The sequence below is a fragment of the Benincasa hispida genome, chromosome 8 (assembly GCF_027475165.1).
Source record: "Benincasa hispida cultivar pf3 chromosome 8, pf3_genome.v1.1, whole genome shotgun sequence".
Lineage (NCBI taxonomy): Eukaryota > Viridiplantae > Streptophyta > Magnoliopsida > Cucurbitales > Cucurbitaceae > Benincasa > Benincasa hispida.
The window spans coordinates 48,077,163-48,094,524 of NC_143485.1; positions in this window are offsets into that span (position 1 = coordinate 48,077,163).

Consider the following 17,362-nt stretch of genomic DNA (forward strand, 5'->3'; position numbering starts at 1 on the left):
GACCAAGTCCCTCTCGGGCCAGGAGAGGGTGTTGTAAACCCCGAATTCTACATTTTCTATATAAGTAGGTTTAGCCATGAGAATATTATGTTAATTAAATGATAAGTGAAATTATGGTTTCATACAGGGAATTACGAAGAAAATAAGACAGAAAAAAAGATTAATTGATTAATTCTGGCCGAAACGCACTTAATCATTACTGAATGAGGTGGCAATTTGATAGTCATACATGGGAGGCAGCCAGAAGTATAAAAAGAAAAATGAACTTCAGAAGCTCGGTTTTGGCAATTGACTAGAGTGAATTAAGTGAGATTGGTGCCATTTGAAAGCTGGGAGAGTCTAGTTTTTGTGGTTGGGTTGTTGAAGAAATATCACACAGGAAGAAGGTCAAAAAGTGAAGAAATTGTAGAAGAGCCAGGTTCTCAGATTAATTAGGGCCAGTGATAAATATTAGCAGCTCCAGGCCAAACCACGAGGAATTTAAGGCTAAAATTTAAGGTAAGAAAGTTCTCAATTCCAAACAAGTTTGTAGAAGGAAGTTTCTTGAAAAGAGTTCTGGATTTTGAGTTGCAAATCTTTTTAATTGAAACAGGAATTCGGTGCGGAAACAGGCAGTTCCTTGGGAAGATCAAGCAAGCAGCTCACCGAGGGAGCGAGAGCAAGACAAGGATTGTGGAAATCTTGCTTAGGATGATAATCTTACTAGCTCTTGTGCTGAATCTCGCTCAAAAGGAGAATCTCGCTGAATTTTTAGGCTAAATCTCGCTGGTGTTGGTAAGTCTCGCTAATGATGAAGTCTCGTTAGTGTGGTGCTTGATCTCGCTCATGAGGATGATCTTGCTCATGAGGAATGCCTCGCTCATGATGAAAATCTTGTCAGTATTGATGATCTTGTTGATGAAGGTTTCACTAGTAAACAAACTATTTGAAGTATCTGGATGGGAATTTTAAGGAATCTAACAAGGAATTATGTCGTTTCAGGCCAAGAGAAGCTAGGAGAAGCTTACAAATCATTAAGAGCCCCGACGAGTAGTGGGTGACTAAAATGAACTTAATGTTTTCAATGTTTTATGCATAAAATACCATGCCATTTCAATGATGTTTGATGATAAGTTTATACGTTCTCAAGCAAGAAATGTTTAGGAATTGCATGGCATTTCTTCTCCAACATGTACATGTTTTACAGCAAGCCAAGGTTATATGTAAATTCATTACAAAAGCTAAGATTCTATGATGAAGCATGCGTTTTCAGATAAAGGCTATGATTGAATGATTACTAATGTAAATGTTTCACTTTTAAGGCTTGATTTGATTCTAGAGAAGAACCCGATACTAAAGGACTCGAAGAAGGTACCTGGGTAATAGTACCTATGGTGTTGACAGTATTTAGTAAACTCCATGTCCACGTAGGTAGTTCTGAATGAGAGGCCGAAGTATGGGTCTCCTAGGCCATATACCAGCAAAGAAAGGTCGAATTATGGGTCTCTTGGTTGGATATAGACGTTGGGAGCTAAAGCGATGTATGGTCGTTATCAACTAAGGTTTAATTATGTTTGTTGATGTTTAATGAGTTTCTTCTCAGAAGCTTCATACTATGACCATATTTATGTTTTAAAGGAAGTTGCTTGAAATGCTTCCCAGTATGTTTACATGTTTTATAATAATGTGAAGCATGGCATAATATGATTTCTATAGTACCTCACTGGGCAACTAGCTCATAGTTTCCTATGTTTTCCTTTCCGAGGTAGCGATCAGATTCCTCAAGGTTGATCCCACTGCTGCTTGCCACTAAAAGACCTGGCTAGTTTAAAGAATTCAGGTTAATGATCTATGTTGATGTACACATGTTTTGAGGGGAATTGGGGTTTTGTTAGTAAAGTTTGGGCCCAGTTGTAAATATTTTATCTGTAGATATTATGTCATGATTGTTAAGCATGTGATCATATAAAATTATGTAAAGCTTTTCAGATGTGATCTAATTGCATAAGTTAATAATGCTTATCAGGTTGGCACTTCAAGAGTGAGGTAAAAAGGTAAAGGTGGTAAGTGATGGCGATAGGGCTAGTAACTGCTACCGTCACATCTTCTTCCAGGTTAAGAGGGTAATCTGGGAGGGGGTGTGACAGATATGGCTACTATGTTCAAGACTCGGAATTAACCCTTAAGGGAAGAATTTATCTATTTGCCCCTACATCGGGGAAGGAGTGAATTCGGTCTTGTGTAGCTATTTTCCCAACTCCCCAGTCAAACGAATCCCCAAAATGGTAAGCTTGTTGAGTTGGCAATCTGGCCACTCTCACCCATACAAATCAAAGGACTGCCTTTATGAGCAGGAGTTCACAACTCACTCAGGATTTAGGTCATGTCACCTATGGTCATCTTAGTGAAATATAAGTCTCTATTATTAACGGCGTTATATAAAGAGACTAATCATTTTGTGGTCCAATCTTATACAAACTCTTTGTATATGATAACCCTACTCGCATGTCTCCACATGAATGATCAGGATCAGATCATTTGTAGCACTTTACAACATTTGTAACACCTACAAAGTGGGTCGTATTCGTACTGTCACCAGAATAAGGTACCCAGCCTTATCCATCTACTACAGACCATTTAGATTATTATTTAAACAAGATCTGCTTGTATGTCTCTACATACTTGTTTAAATTACATGAAATAACCTCGGATCTTAGTTTATTAGATTGAGTATATGCTTATAAAATAACACTTATTTTATTAACAACAATATGTTTATACAAAGTTTACAAACTACAAGATTACAAGGGGATTTAGAACGTCATTCCCAACAGTAATAACTAAGTATCGTCATACCTTAGGTACTATTACCAGATACCTTCAGAATGTCCTTCAACAATGCGTTCTAGTAATCATTATAAAACTCATACTTTAAATTAAAACATACTCTGGAAGCATATAGGCAACATGAATCATATGTTTAAACATCTTTGTTATAAAGCATAAAACTTCCAACGCGTGCCCCTTATACATTAAATATAGAAATACTTAAATCATGCCTAATAAGCTTCTTTAAACTAGCATGCGTTAATAGGCTTCATGAAATCTAGTTTGCTTTTAAACTATCCTTAAACATTTTTTTAAACATGAGTAAGCATGAGTCTGAACATTTAAGTAAGCATGTGTTACTAAAACATTACAGAAAACATTTAGTTTTGTCATTCACAACCTTGCTCATTCCTCCTAGGGTTGATAAGCCTTTCCTATTAGCTTTAACCGTGTGGAAATGATATCCATGTTAAACCATTGTCTTTAATCTTTATGTGAGACTAACTCACCTAAATAAGCTTATAAAGCATCGCTTTCTTTCTTAACGCATACCTTCTTACGCGTTCCACACTCAGAAATTTCTTGAGTTATGCTTCTAGGTCATGCGACCACAAAACTAAACATGCACTCACCACATGTCTCACGTGCTCGTCCAGCCATGCGCCAACACACCTCCAGTGCAACCTTGTGCCTAGCAACTTGTGCGCCTTCCTGCATAGCCCTGCTCACACGGCCGCACTGCCACACTGCCCAACGCTCACACAGCACCTCCTCACGCTTATGGCTTCAGCATGTGTTGCACGGTCCAACACATCTCAGTGCATCCATTACACAAAACTTTGCTCTACGCGCGCACATCTCATCAACGTTACCGTCTAGCCTTCCAGCTGCTTGCTTGCTCAATCCAAGCAACTACCTGCTTATTCAAACCAAAGTTCCATATTCATTTTTGAGCTCGAATAACTTTTTTTTAGACCTTTTCTTTGAAAATTTCCTTCTACAAACTTGTTTAGAAAAATTTTAACTTGCTTACCTTAAAGTTTGAGCTCTGAAATCCTCTTAATTTGGCTGGAAACCTTCAAACTTCACAATTGGCCTAGATTTATCCGAGAGCCTAATCTTTTTTAGAATTTCTTCAAATTTCACCTCAAATTCCTTAGAGATTCCTTTTGGTAGCCCTAGAACTTCACTTCAACTACACTCAACCTTCATTCAAATGGCTTTGGAATCACCTCAATAGCACGAGTAAACAGCTCAAATTGAGCTCCTGAACTGAAGTTTCCCCTTTTATACTAAACACTAAGTGGGATTAGCTCCCCTGATCGTAACATTTAGCCACTAACACGGTGCTTAAGTTGAAAATTCTCTCCTTAATCCTCAACGCAAGGCCCAACTTCAGACACTTACCATCGCATTGCACATTCAATGCACATCCCATTGGCAAACACATAGCCTCCACGCATCATGCACCCTTCGTTTGGTCTAGTGCCATCGCATGACTTCCCTTTCTCATGGCCTTTGCTTAACCATTGCATTGTAAAACCCCGACCTAGACTAAACCCTAAGTCAAGTAGCCACGTGAGTTAAAAAGTTAAAAAGAAGAGAAGGCTAGGTTAATGAAGCAAAAATTTACTAAGTATTTGAGTTATGCTTAGAGGGACGAGGGTAGATTGCCCATGAAGAAAAATTCCAAGTGTTGGGACCTTGTGGTTTAAACCTAACAAGGTGAAGTCAGAATTTTGGCTAAGTATCCAACTCTGCAATGGAAGTTGGGAGATAAAACCATGGCATAGTGAAGAATGGAGGGATTGGACTATGTGTTTAAGGTGTGTTTTGGGCTTCGAAATGCTTTAAGGCATGAGTTGGCCTAAAAGGAGTAAAATTGGACTAAGCGTTGGAAACTACCTATGTTTAATGCTTGAAGGCATGAGTTAGTAGGTTAATCGAGGATCGTTGGAACCCATGATCTGTAAGTTCTTGAGGTCCCCCTACTTTCTCATAACAAACTAAACCTTAAAACAGTATGACGAAGGAATTTGAAGTGTTCAAATTCGGTTTTTGGAGCAAAGCGTTAAATATATATAATATATTTAACCCAGTGTTTAAGTGTGAATTAAATATAAAGAGAGAGAAAATATGAGATATTTAAATAAGATTTAAATATCAAGATTATGAATAGTGATTCACACAAATTGGGATAACTGATGGATTTAATATTAAATTAAATTTATTTAATTATTTAATTAATTATTTAATATTAATTTATTTTTAAAATTTATTATTAGAATTAATTTTGGAATTAAATGAATTTGATCAAAATTGCATTAAAAATTATAGATAATTTCGGTTTTGGCATCCATCTCTCGGGTTGTAATAATTATTGTAATTGTCTGGTGTTTTATACGCTTTATTGTGTGACAAAGGGTCTATAAATTTTCTAGAGTCGTTAGAGTTGAATTTAAGCTGTAATTTCTCGGTTCCAGCAAAGAGGACAGCTTAATTTTGTGAAAAATGACTCACAGACCCGAATTGCACTCCCCGACCCGGTTCACAACCCGACCCGGAAGGCGCCTGCCCCACGAGGTGGCTGGCTGACACGAGACACTCCAGACCCGGCGACTCGCTTCTAGATCCGCGCCCCGACCCGTCCGCTCGTCCGGTTGAAGCCCAGCTCGCGCAGCCCACTAGGCGTTCGCTCCCTGTTGACGGCCCATGCATGCGCCAACCCAACCCAGTTTGCCAGACGGTCCGCTCAGCCGACCGGCGCCCGGCATCCGATCCATCTGTTGACCCACGCACCTCGTGGTGGCTCAGCCGGTCCAGACTATCTGACCGGTCCGGTTCAAGATTGTTTGACCAGTTTTGACTGGTTTTGGGCGGTTTTTGCTGTTTTTTTTGCTGTTTTGAATGCCGGTTCAAGCTTTTTTCAAGCGGTTCGAAGTGTTCGTAGGTGGTTTGAAACTGTTTTCTGCTTATTATTGTAATAAGTGTACCTTTTAGCTAGCTTAGGATGCAAAAACCGACCCATTTTAGTGTGTTTATTTAATTATTCATTGTGAATGTATGAATCAAATAATTTATTTATTGTGTGCATATTGTATGCCATTTAGATTTAAAAACTCACCATAGGATAAGCATGTAGCATGCATTGCAAGTATATTATAAGTGTTATAATATATAGTATGCATGTGTAGGATTCCATGTTTTGATATAAGTTGTTATATTGATGCATGGAATGAATGTTTAGATAATTGTTATATAAAAGCATGTTATGAATACAAAGCATGTATATTATTTTATAAGTTATTATAAAATTGGATTAGACATTTAAATCCATAATAAAGATAAGTTGCATGCTCACGTACGTTAACCACCTATTTTAATAGTTAAAATAGGTCGACATCTTGTAAAATACGATTACGAACTCAACAAGTATATAATCTTATCTAAGGCTGAGGGTACTTAAGTTGACGGTCTACGGAACACCTCCTACCTGGGGATTATGGTCAAATAATTGAGCATTGTTAACCGGTTTTATGAGCGCACGTGAGAAGTGTAAGGTGTTAAAATTTGTTTTTCACCTAGACATTGTAGGTTAAATCCAATTATAAGCGTTATACTTGGATAAACCAAATACACTTAGGTTTTTTAATTAACTAGAACATTCCTAAGTAAATTTTTACCCAAAAATAAATAGAACACTTTAATACGAGTTTAATAACGTATATGATATGTTGTTAGAACATTTTAGTGGGAGATTAATAACATATATGATATGTTGTTTTTAGCTCTTGCATCCCTAAGAGTTCACATTGAGATTCAAGCTTCGCTTCGTGTCAATTATACCTCAACTGCTCCATTCGAAAAATGTTTGCATGAATCAAGATCAAGGTGAATAAAGGAAAGTTGTTCATTGAAAAATCAAATATGTGATATATTGATTTCAACTTTTACGTCCCTAGGAAGTTCATACCATGAGGTCCATACAACGCTTCGTGCCGATTATACCTCGACTGCTTCATTCAGAAAGTGTTTGTATGGGTCAAGATCATGGCGAATGGGGGAAGTAGTTCATAGTAAGCGGGTGAAGAGTATGTGTTAACATGTCCTACGGTCTCTTCTATTGGTTTGCACCATGAGATTCCTATGTTTCGCTTGCTGGTTAGCTTTACGCAACCCTTGCTAGTCATTTAACGATGGTTATCCCCTCGGAAGGTTGTAACATAGGATTTGGAACAACTCAAACTCTAGAAACAGATATGATTTATTAGGTTGTTTCCCAACTTTGACTCTCCAATTCGATAGCATCGTTGGGGGTCGCTAATCTCTGAGATCTAAAAATGAAGGGTTACACTTATAGACTTACTAAGTGTTAGTAAGTTCTTGTCCGAAAATGGTAGTTAAATGACTATTCAAATATGAGTTATTCTGGAGATAGTATTTAGTCAAGAGTGTATTGCTTTAGTGAAGAAGTATTTGACTGCCCCTCGGTAGCACTTATTCTGACTCACTATAGTATCGTTGCAAATAAAATAATGAAATTTGGGTACATTATTACTTTGCTAAAGTTTGATTGGGTTTAGAAGCAATTCACAAATTAGAAATTGTTTATAATTTCAGCATGTTGTATTCTTCAAATTTAATCGCTTCCGACACTTTTAATGGTAAATTAACAAGGAAATCGAATATACTAGCAGTTGATGATTCAGACTATGTTTTTACAGATGAATGTCCTCTTTTCCCAATTTTGCTACTTACCAGAAAACACAACAAAGTAAATATGATTTACTTGTCACTGAGACGTACTTGGTGGAAAATGATAAGTTAACCTGGATAATGGATTCAGGAGCCACTAATCATATCTGTACTTTTGTTCAACTAATTCCTGGAGACAACTTACAGAAGGCGAAGCAACCTTTAAGGTAGGGACCGAGGAGGTTGTTTTGGCTAAAGCAGTGGGAGATATAAAGTTATTTATTGGAGATAGACACATTTTACTTGAAAATATTTATTACATGTCTTTTATGAAAAGAAATTTAATTTCTATCTCATGTTTGCTAGAACAAAATTACAAAGTTTCTTTTGAATATAATGAAATGTTCATTATCTCAAAAGGTATATAGTATGTTATGCAAATCTAGAGAATAACTTATATGTGTTAAAACTGACTGAGGTAAAAGCCATTTTGAATATAGAAATGTTTAAAACAGTTGAAACTCATCATGAGAAAAGGAAAATTTCTCCAAATGCCTACCTTTAGCACCTAAGACTAGGTCACAGTAATCTCAATAGGATTGGGTGATTCGTTAAGAGTGGACTTCTAAACCAGTTAGAAGGTAGCTCTTTACCACCATGTAAATCTTGTCTTAAGGGTAAGATGACCAAAAGATCTTTTACTGGGAAAGATCTTAGAGCCAAAGAACCCTTAGAGCTGGTACACTTAGACCTTTGTGGTCCGATGTTAACTCTAAAAAAGAGCTAAGTTTATGACCTTAACTTTCCTATATTAAGGTAATCTTATGCTTTATTTGTCTTATTTTGTAGGAGAATTGACCCAATGGAGCAAGTAAGTTGCAAGGATGAAGAATCAAACCAAAAGGGAGGGGAAATTGGGAGTTAAACGCACCATATCATGCTTAGATGCCAAAGGACAACTCTGCCCTGTTCTAGCATTGCAACACTCTTCACAACTCTGCCCTGTTCTAGCATTGCAACACTCTTCACAAGCCTTAGTCTAGTGCTCATTCGACATTGAAAGGCAATAGCATCAAGTGTAGGGCAGCGTTGCGACGCTGCCCCAAGCATCACGATGCTCCGAAATTGGGTATCGCCAGCGTTCCAATGAATCTCTTGCTAGTCAACAAGAAGAGTCACGTCATAAGTTTTGCATTGAGGACCCCAAATCCTACCCAAATTAATTACACCACGACTGAGAAAGAATTTCTGGCTATCGACTTCGCTTTAGATAAATTCTGATCTTACATTCTTGGTTTTCCTGTTACTATCGTTACTGATCACTCTGTTCTCAGGTACCCGATGACCAAGAAGGAGTCAAAGCCTGATTTGTGCGTTGGATGCTCCTCCTTCAGGAATTCAATTTGACTATAAAGGACGGGAAGGGAGTAGAAAACTTAGTAGCTGACCATTTAAGTAGGATAGTACAAGAAGAGGACCTTGTGCCTGTACGAGGGGATTTTTAAGACGACTTCTTATTCCAGATAAGCACACCCACTCCATGGTATGCTGAATGGTAAATTTTCTGGTTACTGGTAAGTTTCCTTACGATATGCCTAGTTCTAAGAATGCCAAATTAAAGAGTGATTCAAAGTATTTTATTTGGGATCCACCATACCTTTGGAAGATTTGTTCTAACCAAATCATTAAGAGGTATGTCCTAGATGAAGAGTTCAAGTTTGTGCTTGCATTTTATCATGAGATGGCCTATGGTGGGCATTTTAGTCTTAGGAGAACTGCTAGGAAAGTTTTGGATAGTGGGTTGATTTGGAATTCTCTGTTCTTTGACTGTTTTGCATTTTGTAAGTCTTGTGAGAAATGTCAGAGATCAGGATATTTTTCTAGAAGGAATGAGATGCCATTAAATTCTATCTTGGTGTGTGAAATTTTTTATGTGTGGGGTAAGGATTTCATGGGCCTCTTTCCTTCTTCATATAGCTTCTTATATATTCTTTTGGCAGTTGATTATATTTCAAAGTGGGTTGAGGCAATCCCCACTAGGACTAATAATGTTGTCCTGGTTTCAAGTTTCTTAAGAGCTAACATCTTTTCTAGGTTTGGCATATCTCGAGTTATAATTAGTGACCAGGATACGCATTTTTGCAATCAGACCATCGAGGCACTCATGAGGAAGTATGTAGTTCACCATTGGGTTGCCACTTCATATCACCCTCAAACAAATGGACAAGCTAAATTATCGAATCATGAGGTTAAAAGTATCCTGGAAAATACTGTCAATCCAACCAGAAAAGGTCAGAGTGCGCGCCTTGACGATGCTCTTTAGTTCTACAAGACTACATTTAAAACTCCCATTGGAACAACGCCCTTTCAGCTTGTCTATAGCAAAGCGTGTCATCTACCGATTGAAATTAAGCATAGAGCAGATTAGGCTGTTAAGGTTTGTAATATGAAATTAGCCTAAGCTGGTGAGGAGAGATTATTGGCAAGAATTAGAGGAACTATGCTTGGAAGCCTATGAGAACTCAAGAATGTACAAGGAAAAGTCAAAATGAATACATGATAAGGGTCTCTCGAGGAAGGAATTTGGAGTCAGACAGAAAGTGTTTCTCTTCAATCCAAGGCTATCACTTATGCCCGAAAAACTAAAATCTAAATGGCTTGGTCCCTTTGAGGTTATTAACTTGTTTCCTTACGGTGCAGTGGAGATTAGGAGTCCGGAGATGGGGAAGGAGTTCAAAGTGAACGGGCACAACCTTATAATTTTCAATGAAGGAGACGTCAACGTATATTGTTCAAGACTCATGTTGACTCCACCTTCTATCACTTGAGCATGTATCACTAGGCATCAAGCAAAAGACGTTAAATGTTGTGCTACCTGAAGGCAACCAGGAGTTTGAATTTCTTTTTCTTTTAGTTTCTTTTCTCTTCTTTCTTTATTTTGTTTTGTTTCTTTTATTTTCCTTTTAATTAAAGATAGGCTGACTTCATTTACTTTTCTTCCTAGGAGAATAACAATTCTGGCTCTTGAAGGAATGTTTTCAAATGTCCATGCTTGTGCCCAAAAATCCAGGGGAGTTTTTCTGTTCTATCTTGCCCTTTTTCTTTTTGTCCTTAGCGGGACTTAAAACCTAAATATACATTAAGGACAATGCATAGCTTTAAAGTTGAGGGTAGGCAAAGCATGCTTCGTGTGATTTAAGTAAAAATCTAAAATTTCTATTATGATGAATGCTTGATTTTTTTTTTTTTTTTTTGTTTGTTTGCTTTGTTTATCGTTTCCTTTCAATGGCAATTTTTTTTTACTCAGTTACTAAGCGATAAAGCTTGCTGACCTAAACGATTGTCTAATGCGCGCATTCATTAAACGATACGCAAGCGTCCCATCGGCTACACGACCAGATACTCTACGGTCGCATACCCGATCGTCAATACAATGCGATCAACCCTTGATTGCATATCCCATCGTTTAACCGATGCGATCAACAGCAATCGCATACCCCATCGTCTGTACAATGCGAACAACAGCGATCGCGTACTTCATCAATTGCATGATACGATCAACCTTGATCGTCCCCTTCCTCGAAGAACTACAACGCTTTCTCCGATCTTCTTCTTCGAATGACTCAAAACTTCAAACAGACTTTGAATACAGACTCGATAACGATTATTAATGCCTAAAAAACACAGGGCCTTTACAAACAACCACCAATGTAAAAGAATTAAATCAAACCAAGGCTACCATCCACAAAAACATCCATTAATCCGCACATCCACAGCAATTTGACAATTAAACAGTGTAGATATGTACCCACCAAGAACATAAATGTTGTTTCGTTGCAACATATGAAATCGGAGTATCAGAACTTGGCTCTGATACCAATTGAAGGATCTCTTACCGAAGAGTTCCATGAGTGCGTTCAGATCACTCCAATTTCACAGTGACTAAAATACATCAAATACGTTCAAACATACAGTTATGCAAAAAAATAGTACTTATCGGCATGCTTTAAACAAGAAATTACAAGGGAGAGAGTTGCCATAACAGTTGAAGACGGTCTTCAAACTTCGGGACTCAACGCAGCAAAAACCTCTACCCGATCTACCAATGCCCAATAGATGCATCGAATGCAGCAGCATGAACAACCGCAAACTCACGAATGCAACGGGGATGACACCACCAGAAAAGAGGCCCAGGTATTCTTAGAGTGAGAACCCAAAGCGTGGTCTTTGGTAAGTTTGGTAGAGGAAGAAGAAAGTACAAATCGTATAAACGATAAGCAAGTGGGAGAGAAAAAGACGCTATCGTATAGCAAGATGCTTATCGTTTAGGAGAAAGTACCAATCATATAGATTTTACTGAACGATCGTTTAGAAAACAGAAGGCGATCATTTAGAAAACATGACACACTATACAATCGTTTAGGAAAGCCAACTGATCGTTTAGGACTTAGTGTATGATCGTTTAGGCGCAGAGCGACTATCATATAGGTTCTCGAGATTAAGAGATAGATTACGATTTTAGACCAACGCGCTCTTCGGTCTTTTTTCGGACCATTGATTCAAAATCAAACAAATTTCATTTAATTGATCAGTTACAATAACCAACGCAGTTCCCATTAACGCACATCCAAACGTGATTTTGGGTTAATTATCATATAATTAATCAATTAAAATATTAATAAATATAATCATATTATATTTTTAACCTATAGTTTGACATCACATATCTACTATAGTAATTTCTCCTCTACTTGATATAAATCATATTTATATCTAATTTCCTCCAAAATAATGTATCTCATACATTTAGCCAATTATATCCTATATAATTAATCAGTCCAATTATATCATATCTAATCGAACTTTCTCTTGTCAATTTGAACATTTCAAATTTACCCAAACACTGATTCTCGACTTTATCTAAGCTACCTAGAAGACCTAATGGACCTGTGGCTCAAGCTTCCACGGTCCGTGAATAGCTTATTAAACTCTTTAGCCATGAGATCCACCATCCGTTAACTGTCAAGCATTCCACTAAACACCAACAGCTGAACTCTTTTTACCACAGATATATTTTTGTATCCATCGGATATAACTAATCATGAGTACGTTGACTCTTCATAGATGCTCGTAAGTACAGCTGGGCCAAATTACCATTTTGCCCCTGTAGTTACATCTCACTCCTTAAGTACCACTGATTCCTCTAATGAACAATACAACATAGTCCAACTATGTGTGAACACCTCTCAGATTAAGAGAAGGTGTGTGACGCCACATCGTTCAAGTCCGAGAATCAACCCTTAAGGGAGCTATCTATCTACTTACCCCTGTCTCGGGAAAGAAGTGAATTCCATCTTGTGTAGCTAAGTTCTCAGCTCCCAAATCAGATGAATCCCTAAAATGGTAGGTTTCAATTGATGACCTAGCCACTCGCACCTATACAAATCAAAGGACCCCCCTCAATGGCAGGAGTTCCTAACTCACTCAGGATTGAGGTCATGCTACCTATGGTCATCCTAGTGAAGTGAAGTCTCTGTCATGAATGGTGTTATATAATAAGACGTTAACACTTTGTGGTCAGGTCTTATACAAACTCTTTGTATAGGACGTCCCCACTCGTATGTCCCCAACACGAATGATGACGATCAGACCATCTGTGACAAGTCACAACACTTATGATCATTCCATAAAGCGGGCCGCATCCATAGCGTTACCAGGATAAGGTTTACCTCCTATATTCATATGCTACAGACCATTTTGGTTATCATTCAAAACATAATCCACTTGTATGTCACCACATACATGCTTGAGTCACATACAAATAACCAGGGATTTTATGTTTATTGGTTTGTGGTAAAGCAAATAAAACAAGCAATTGAGTAAAATACAATATGTGAAGTAAATATCATATATTATACAACACAAGCATTCGTACAAACTGTTTACAAAATCTACAGGGCACGAGACTTTAGGGCATTAACCCCAACAGTGTTGTGGCTTGCTACATATGGTCTAATCCTGATCATCATGTGGAGACATGTGAGTGGGGGCGTCCTATACAAAGGAGTTTGTATAAAACCAGACCACGAAGTATTATAGTCTCGTTATATAACGCCATTCATGACAAAGACTTCACTTCACTAGGATGACCATAGGTAACATGACCTCAATCCTGAGTGAGTGTAAAACTCCTGCCTTTGAGGGCAATCCTTTGATTTGCATGTGCGGGAGTGGCCAGATCGCCGACTCAAACCTACCACTTTGGGGATTCGTCTGATTTGGGAGTTAAGAACTCAGCTACACAAGATGGAATTCACTCCTTTCCCGAAGCAGGATTAAGTAGATAGATTACTCCCTTAAGGGTTGATCCCGGGGCTTAAACGATGTGGTGCCATACATCTTCTCATGGCCCAAGAGGTGTTTACACATAGTAGCATTATGTTGTATTGTTCATTAGAGGGATCAGTGGTACTTAAGGAGTTAGATGTAACTACAGGGGAAAAATAGTAAATTGGCCCATCTATATTTACAAGCATCTATGAAGGGTTATCATATTATTGATTGGTTATATCCAATGGATACATAAATATATCTGTGGTGAGAAGAGTGCAATTGTCGCTCTTTAGTGGAATGCCTGGCAGTTAACGGATGGTGGATCTCGTGGCTAAAGAGTTTAGTTAGCTATTCACATACCGTTGGAGCTTCGAGCCATAGGTCCATAAGGTCTCCTTGGTAGCTCAATGGATTCAAGTTGAGAATCAATTTTTGGGTCAGTTTGAAGTGTTCAAATTGACAAGAGGGAGTTCGATTATATATGATATCATTGAACTGGTTAATTATATATGATATGATTGACATTATATATGAGATACATTATTTGGAGGAAAATGGATATAAATATGATTTATATCTAGTGGAGGAGAGAAGACTATGGTTCATATGTTGCATTTGATGTGATATTAAACCATAGGTTAATGAATATAATATGATAATATTTATTATTTATTTTTGGACAATTATAGGATAATTGTGCCGGCATCTTCTCCATAACCATGTGATAGTGAGAGGTGGCATTCAATTTTTGTAACTGAAGGATAAAATGAAAATCGTTTTCATTTTGCAAAGAGATCATTCATTCGCTCACATTTGGTGTATATTGTCTATCACATAGCAAACTGAGAGACTACACGATAGCTCAACCTTTCTAAACGATCATATACACACGTGCAGTGTACTAAATGATAACATAGGATTTGCTAAACGATCGTCTAGCTTTTTCCTAAACGATCACACGCTCGAGCGTTTACTAAATGATCGTCTATACGATCGTGTCCTTTTTACTAAACGATTGTGTACCTCTTTCTAAACGATCAAGCATCGTCTATACGATAGAAACCTGCCTTCTCCCACTTGCTTGGTCATGGTATACGATTTCCTCTTCTTCCTTCCTTCTGCCAAATCCAACAAAGCCCACACCTCATGGATTCTCACATCGAGAATACCAACGGTTCTAAGTGGTGGTGTCCTCCATGCTACTGTGTTCGTGTGGAGTCCATTCGTGGGTAGAAGACCGTGACTTGGTGGAAAATTGCTTTGATATTCTCAGCGAGAGCGAGAGGAGCAGTCCTTGTGTGAGAACGAGTTTTCTGTGAAGAAGGTTTCTTCAACTGGTACGTACTTCGTTCTCTTTGTCTTTTAAGTTTAAAAGCATGCCTATAATTTGTTGTTAAATGAATATCTATTCTGTTTAATTGTGAATGCATTATTTCTTTCACAATGAGTTTAGAACGATCTCGCTTCTGCTCAGAGGTACTCTTTGATAAGAGTTCCTTCACTGAGACTCAGTTACACAAGATGGAATTCACTCCTTCCCCGAAACAGGGGTAAGTAGATAGATTGCTTCCTTAAGCGCTGATTTCGAGTCTTGAACATAATGGCCATAACTTCTCTTTGGAAGAGAGGACTCAGTCATAGTAGGACTATGATTTATGTTCATTAGAAGGATCAGTGGTACTTAAGAAATTAGATGTAACTGCAAGGGCATAATGGTTATTAGGCTAGCTGTACTTACGAGCGATCTGTGAAGGGTTATCGCACTATTGATTGGTTCATATGGAAACATAATATATCTGTAGTAAGAAGAGTGCAGTTGTCAGTCTTTAGTGAAGTGTCTGGCAGTTAACAGATAATGGATCCCATGACTAAAGAGTTCAGTTAGTTATTCATGTACTGTTGAAGCTTCAAGCTACAGGTCCATAAGGTCCTCTTGATAGCTCAATGAATTCAAGTTGAGAATCAGTTCTTGGTGTTGATTTGAAATATACAAATTGACAAGAGGAAATTGGATTATATATGGTATGGTCGGTGTAATGTATGAGATACATCAAGTGGAAGATTAATGTAAATGAGATTTACATTAAGTACCATGAAATAGAAAAAGAACTATGGTTTATATGTTTCATCAGATGAAATATTAAAACTATAGGTTATAAATATAATATGGTAAGTAGGTTATCATATATATTTATAATAATATTAATTATTGGATAATTATATCTTTTTCTCTAATAACGAATTGAGTGGGAGGTTATTGGTGGTTTCATGGTAATCATGAGATAAAAGGAAAAATGGTTTCCTAACTTTCGTAGATTTGAGATTTTCCATTCTTGGAAAGATTCACAAAATCATTGTAAAGTGAATAGAATTCACTAAACGATAGCTGAAGAAAGAGTAAACAATCGTGGAGTGACACTATACGATAGTTCACTCAGCTGGTCATTAGTTAAACGATCGCAAAGCTTCTTTAAACGATTGGGCATTCGTCTATACGATAGAATCTTGTCATCTCCCACTTATTCAATGTTTACACGATTGTTATTCCTCCGATCTCTTCCTCTAACCAAGTCCACACAAATCCCACACTTCTGGATTCTCATACCGAGAATACCAAGGTAGCCATTGTGGTGGTGTCTTACTCGAGATGTTGGAGGCTGTTCGTTGTGTTCGCGGTATTCATGTGGTGGTTGCTGATTGATCGTGTTGTGTTACGATCGCTGTGTTTGAGCATTCGTGTATTGCAGTCTTGGAGATTGAACGAGTGTTTGTGATCAAAGGAGTTTGAAGATGAGTCTTCAAAGGTATGTTTATTCTTTCCCTTGATTATCTGGTAAAGCATGCTATAATTTCGTATTGTGCATAACCTATAAGTTTCTTTTTCTTGATTGTAATTGTGCATGTTCAAATACGAATGGAATTTGGAACAATCATTCCGTTGCTCATGGAAATCCTCATGTCTGATTTTCTTCAATTGGTATTAGAGCCAAGTTTTTCTGATATTCCAAATTTCACTTCAACTTTGAACTTCTTTTACAATCTTGGTGGGTTTTCTACATTGCGTTTAATTGTTAAATGCATTTGTGGATGGCATTGATGAATGTTTGCGGGTTTAATTGCCTCTGTTTAAAGCTTTCTTTCAATTACAAAGTGTTAATTTATGAGGGCCCCTATGTTTTTGGGCATAATTAACATGTAATCGAGTTTGTAATTCAAAGAGTTTGAGTATGTCAAGTCATTCGTGATGAAGTTTCGAAGCATCGAGATGCAATTCTCAGTAAAGAAGAAGACCAAGAGTTGTTTGTATCGTGTAGCCTCAGGTAAACGATCGTTGGGATTTAGCTAAACGATCGTGTAGATTTTTCTATGCGATCATATAGTATTTACTAAACAATCTAAACGATGGGGTAAAGTGTTTGCTCTATTGCGTAGCGTTGGTTGCCCGATCACCTAGATGTTGGAGGTAAACAATCGAGTGGGAGCATGTGATGCTCATCGTTTAATAAAAGATGTGCACACTAAACGA